The following is a 6939-nucleotide window of genomic DNA, read 5'->3' on the forward strand; positions in this document are numbered from 1 at the left end:
AAAAACTCCAGGAAACAGGAGATCCAAAGTAAGTATTACTTCTCTAATAGTCATTGTTCACCTTTTTTCGTGGCTAGGATGTTATCTGTTATTTGTTCTAATTTCACAATAGGAATATTTCCAGAATTCTATTGGTGGTAACATAAGTCAAATACCGCGTAAACTAAACTTTCCACTTGGCTTATTCGAAAACAAAAAATAAGAAGTTACAAAAGAGAGAACTTCGTTGCACTTTTCTTCTGTGTCATAATAGTAATAAGCTAAGCTTTCTATGTTTTTTTTTCATTTTTGGGTTCAGAATATGTTTTTTTGTTTAAATGATTGATCTACTATCGTATTTGGGGTTCTATTTCTGTGAAAAAAATGATAGTTAACGAGAATTGAACTCCGTGGTCATAGTTGCATTATGTACCTTGGTGTTCTAGTCTCCAATGGAATATAACGAGATTATTTTGTTTTCCTTGTGGTTAAACTTGATCTTCTTGAAGTGACTTTTGGAAAGGGGATCTAGATTTTGCAATAAACCCTGATCTTCTTGAGACACTGTTGGAAATAGCAGTTCCACGGCCAGTCAGTATTTCTCTAGCAATCTTTTTTTTTCATCCTTGCATTCAGAACATGATTTTTGTTGAAGGTTTGATTTACTGTCATCTTCTTCATTCTGTTTCAGACGGAGCAAAAATAGTTTAAAGGAATTCCCTATGGTTTTATTTTCATTGTACACCTTTGGTCTTCTCCGCCTCATATTCCCTTGATCCGGTCTCCAAGGGAACACATGGAGATTATTTATTTTCCTCGTGATAAATCTTGATCTTCTTAAAGTAACTTCTGGAAAGGGATATTAGCTTTTGCAACAAACCATAACCATAAACAACCACTGGAAACAATAAATCTGTTGTAAGTACTTCATCTTGTTTCCCCGTAACTTTGGTTATAACACAATCTTTTGTTCGGTGTAATTTATAAATGGGCAAATTTCCAGAATAGTAATTCATGCTAGCTGAAGTTGTACAATGTGTCTTTCACTTTAAGCTCCGACTCTATTTAATTTCATTTCTTTCCTACTAAGATTTTCTGTTAATCCTATTTTTGGCAAAATTATTAATAGTTTGAAATAGTGAATTACAGATATTGCTGTTGATACCTAATTAGAGCCCACTCCTCTTACTTTTTCATGTATGTCTCCTTCACATAGATAAAATCGTCATGTAAGCGGGCTATAAGCCTGCCATTGTACTTGTTCTAACCCGCTTCTCTTTTCTTTCCTTCAACTCAACATAATATAGCTTGCTTATATCAGCTTATTGTACTTGCTCTAAATGATCATGAACTGTTGTAATGATCAATTTTCTTTTAACGCACTAATTTAAAATGGTGATGAAGAGGAATGCAAACGGGACTAACAAAGTGGAAAACCCCGGAAAAGTGAGATAGAGTACCGTGGCGGTGTCCCGGGCAACTCGTTTCTCACCGTGCCGGGGAACGTCGACGGTGGTTTTCCGTCCATCACGTCATGCAAGCTGGACATTTGCGCAGTCCGCTTCGATGAGACATCGTCACCGGAACAGCTTGCCATGCTCAGTTCCTTCATGCAAAAGTTCACGTTGGCGAAATACCTTCACCTGTCCTCCGTTTGCATGGGCTCCTGCTTTCTGGCGCTTCCCGCGTTCCCGAGCCTCCGCTACCTCCGGCTACATGGACGTGCGTTGCACAACGACCCTGGCCATGTCATCGTCGCCTCGACAAACACAATTCTCGAGGCAGCCCCAAACCTTGAGCGCCTAACTCTCTTCTTCGAACCACCACCTCCGGAAACACACCATGAGGGGCGCTATCAACACTACTTTCGGGACCGCAAAAGGGTGGAGCTCCTCGGCGCTCACCATCTTCACTACAACCAGTACGACAGCCTGGACAACGCGCTGAGGGCGACCGTACCGATCGCGCCGTGCTTGAGGAGCCGGGTCAGAAGGATCAACCTGGTGCATTACCAAGGCGGCAGGGCGCAGAGGATGCTTGCCATGTTCTTGCTCCGCAACGCTCTGCTTCTTGGCAAGCTGTATTGTGAGTTCTCGCACGGACCGATGTGGATTCACAAGGAGCTGATGCGCGAGATGGAAAGCTCGAACGACACGGCAAGGAAGGTGTTCCAATGATCCGTGCATATATATGCAATTGCTAATTCCAGCTTCTGTAATCGTCATGTGAGCGTGATTTAGTGAGTAGACGCTGGAGTAATCTTACATTCTTAAGAGGTTGATCCCCCACTACTATCTATCCTCTTTCATCATGCACACTGTGTCCACATCAACTTTATGCCACATCATCATTCAGTTTGCAAAGAGCAACCAAATAATATGATTCCCCTTACATGGCTTTTTTGGAGCGAGCTGTAGAGCCCATGTACAAATAGTTGCCTTGCCTAGCTAACTGGCTCTTCGGTTGCCGTGCTATGGCAAGTCAATGTCCCCAACTAAGGGGTTGTTTGGTTTCTAGCCACATCTTGTCATACTTTACCATACCTAACTTTAGGTAAGTTTGATCAAGTTAGGTAGGTGTTTGGTTCTAGCCACACCTAGGGCAAGAATATTTTTTATGAGCAGTGAACCCTACATGTCATAGAGACACAAGCGTGACAAGATTCCCTTAGGCAAGCCAAAATGTGGCTAACAATTTGAGTAACTCAATTAAGTCAAGTGTGGCAAGTGTAGCAAAAACCATGTGGCAATATATGGCAAAGATAAACACAATCCAAACAGCCCCTAACTCTCCCAACTCTATCTCTTCTTCCACTCCTATTCCTCTTCTCCACTAAATTAATGAAGAAATAACAATGGAGCACCCGTTGCCTGCTGGTACAAGATATCAAGGAGGAGGAGGTGGCTCGAAGTTTCTTCAATCAGCCGTCCCTCAGTAGGAGACGCCACCTCCAACGCGCATCTGTTGGAAATATGAGCAAATTACTACGAGATTTAATCTGAATAAACAAAATATAAATCATGAACACAGCAGCAGAGATTAAACTAATCATGCGAACTAGCATAGCAGATGAACATATCACATCTAGGGCACATACTAGAAACATGAATTCTATCACGATCTCGAATAGGAAGGATAGAATCACATACGGTGCAGCGGGTGCAGCACCGCCGGCGTTGATGTTGTCGCCCATGTCGTCGAGGATGAGGTTGCCGAGGTCGGGGAAGAAGTCGTCGTTCGTGAAGTCGTCGCTGCCAGCAGTCGCGCGAGTGCGCTCCCCAAAAACCTGATCGCCCCTCTCCCGTACAGGATCACGAGAGGCGGGGTTCCGGAGGCCTGCTGTCCCTTCTCGCGGTGCACGCCGGAAGGAGGAATGGAGAAGACTAGCTTGGCGGCGCAATGATCTGGAACGGTGATGAGAAACCATACGAAGCAGCGGCGGCTAGGGTAGACGTCTGCCTGACTATATATTGCGGGCGGGCCGGGTAGGTCGTGGGAGTAAACCCCACGTCTGAGTCGTCACGATCCAAAAGAATCGGAAACGGTTCAGTAATTAACGCGTCCGTTAATTATTAATTAATGACTCATTAATTTTCCCATGCAGTAAAAATATAGACAACGTGCATAGCTCTGTCCTCGGCTCGGCTCAATCCCGCAACCCGCAACCCGCGGCGCGTCGTGGCGAGGCGAGCGAGGAGGAGGAGCGCGCGTGTAGGTCTCCTCTTCTCATGCTCATACAAGTGGTAGAAGAGCTCACCTTATAAAGAGGTGCAACTCTCTCTCAACTTCCAAGGTGGGACTAAACTTTAGCCTCACTCACTCCACTCACATGTGTGCATAAATGGGCCAAGAGAATTTCAGAATTTTAGTTGGGCTTTGGGCCAAAGGTCTACTAGTAAAATTCCAACAATCCCCCACAAAGTCTCATTGGCACATCTCATCATTTAGTTCCAAAACATTGTTTTATATATCGGTGCTTAGTGGAGACTGTGAAGTTGAACTTTCACTTAGAAATTTATGCTACACTAGATCACAACTTGAATAGTGGACTATGCCTTGAACTACAAGTTTTCTGTGAAACTAGTTTCACACAAATTCTTGACCGATACTGGGCTGCCGCAAGGCTTCCCCGCGGGTGGAGCGTATACGTCATACTCCAGGGCCTTTCATAAATTTATTAGAGAACACCCAATTCTCACAGACTGCGACTTTGACAGTCAAATTCATATAGGTGTGTTCCTCAGAAGATGTTCTGCAGGACAACATCTCTACTTACCCGAATAAGCCACTTGGAACACATTAAGATAAGTATTAACCTGCCATGTAGATCAGGAGAGTATTGCATCTTCACGGAGTGGGATAATTAATATAAGGATACTCTCCTCCCAGCTGACCAACAGCTTGTCTCCCACTTCTACTTCGCGGGATCTCCGATCACATAGAGTGGGTTACCACTATGGACAACTCATGCGGTGGGTCTTAAAACCATCTCTATCGATGCATTATCTATCACATTACGTGATAGACCCTTTGTGAATGGATCTGCCAAGTTTTTCGATGTTTGGATATAATCCAACGTAATAACTCCGGAGTTCCTCAATTTTCTGACAGATTTTAGTCTCCTCTTCACATGCCTTGAGGACTTCATATTGTCCTTAGAACTGTTTATCTTGACGATCACAGTTTGATTATCACAGTTCATCAGGATAGGGGGCATTGGTTTTTCAACCATAGGTAAGTCCATCAAGAGTTCACGAAGCCACTCTGCTTCAACAGTGGCAGTGTCTAATGCTGTGAGTTCTGCTTCCATAGTTGACCTCGTTAAGATGGTCTGCTTGCAAGACTTCCAGGAAACAGCGCCACCACCAAGTGTAAAAACATAACCACTTGTGGCCTTAATCTCATCAGCATCAGATATCCAGTTTGAGTCACTATAACCCTCCAGTACCCTTGGATACCCGGTGTAGTGAATCCCATAGCTCGCGGTGCCTTTCAAATAGCGCATAACTCTCTCAAGCCCATGCCAATGATCATCTCCCGGTTTTGACACAAACCGACTCAGCTTGCTCACAGCAAAAGAGATGTCAGGCCTCGTGGCACTCGCCAAATACATAAGCGAGCCAATAATCTGAGAATACCTCAGTTGATCTCTAGCAATCCGTCGATTCTTTCGAAGCAACACACTAGCATCATATGGAGTTGGAGAAGGCGTGCAGTCGCTATACCTAAAACGATTCAAGACCTTTTCCACATAATGAGACTGAAGCAGTGTGATCCCACCATTCTCATCTCTCAACAGCTTGATGTTTAAGATAACATCAGCTACTCCTAGATCCGTCATCTCAAAACAGCGAGATAAGAAATCCTTAACCTCCTTGATTAAATCAAGTTTGGTTCCAAAGATCAATATGTCGTCGACATACAGACAAAGAATAACTCCTTCGCCCCCACCATAGCGATAGTACACGCACTTGTCACCATCGTTTACTACAAAGCCGGCATCAGTTAATGTTCTTTTGAACTTCTCATGCCACTCCTTAGGAGCTTGTTTAAGGCCATATAAAGACTTTAATAACTTGCACACCTTTCCTTCCTGACCAGGTACTACAAAACCATCTGGCTGATCCATGTAAATTTCCTCCTTCAACTCTCCATTAAGGAAAGCCGTCTTAACGTCCATTTGATGAACGAGAAGACCATGTGAGGCAGCCAGTGATAGCAGCATCCGAATTGTGCTCAGTCTAGCCACGGGTGAGTAAGTATCAAAGAAGTCTTCACCTTCTTTCTGGGTATAACCCTTGGCCACAAGCCGTGCCTTGTACTTTTCAGTCGTACCATCAGGTCTAAGCTTCTTCTTGAGCACCCACTTACATCCTACAGGTTTGCACCCATAAGGACGGTCAGTAATCTCCCAGGTACCGTTAGCTAAGATGGAATCCATCTCGCTACGTACAGCTTCCTTCCAGTAGTCAGCATCAGGAGATGCATAGGCTTCTGAAATAGTCCTGGGTGTGTCATCCACGAGGTACACAATGAAATTATCACCAAAAGACTTTGCAGTCCTCTGTCTCTTACTCCTCACAGAAGTTCCATTGTTACCCTCAACAGGGTTCTCAACGTGTTCCATCGCAATGGTGGGTTCAGGAATTACAGTGAATTCCTCACTAGATGGAGTAGGTATCTCCTGATTTGATGAACTCGACATATCCTTCATAGGAAATATGTCCTCAAAGAAAGTTGCATCATTTGATTCCATAATCATACCAACATGCATGTCGGATACCTCAGATTTTATTATCAAAAATCTATAGCCAATGCTATGAAAAGCATAGCCCAGAAGAACACAATCCACGGTTTTGGTCCAAGCTTGCGCTTATTGGGAATTGGTATATTGACTTTCGCCAAACAACCCCAAGTACGTAGGTAAGAGAGTTTCAACCTTTTCCTTTCCCATTCCTTAAATGGAGTCATGGTCTTATGCTTTGTGGGAACTCGGTTTAGGACATGACACGCAGTCATTAGCGCCTCCCCCCACCATTCCTTGGATAGACCCGAAGTGTCTAACATGGTGTTAACCATATCAGTTAGAGTTCGGTTCTTTCTTTCGGCTACCCCATTTGACCGGGGTGAGTAGGGAGGCGTCCTCTCATGGATTATACCATGTTCCGCACAAAACAGATCAAATTCATTGGAAAAATACTCTCCACCACGATCGGACCTAAGCCGTTTAATTTTTCGATCAAGTTGGTTCTCTGCCTCAACTTTATAGTTTTTAAAGAAAGTCAAAGCCTCATCTTTTGATTTCAGAAGATACACATAACAATATCTAGTGGAGTCATCAATCAACGTCATGAAGTATCTCTTTCCACCTTTTGTCAACACGCCATTCATCTCACAAAGATCAAAATGTATAAGCTCTAGTGGCGCCAAGTCTCTTGCCTCTGCAGTCTTATGGGACTT

The sequence above is a fragment of the Triticum urartu genome, chromosome 3, assembly GCF_003073215.2.
Source record: "Triticum urartu cultivar G1812 chromosome 3, Tu2.1, whole genome shotgun sequence".
Classification (NCBI taxonomy): Eukaryota; Viridiplantae; Streptophyta; class Magnoliopsida; order Poales; family Poaceae; genus Triticum; species Triticum urartu.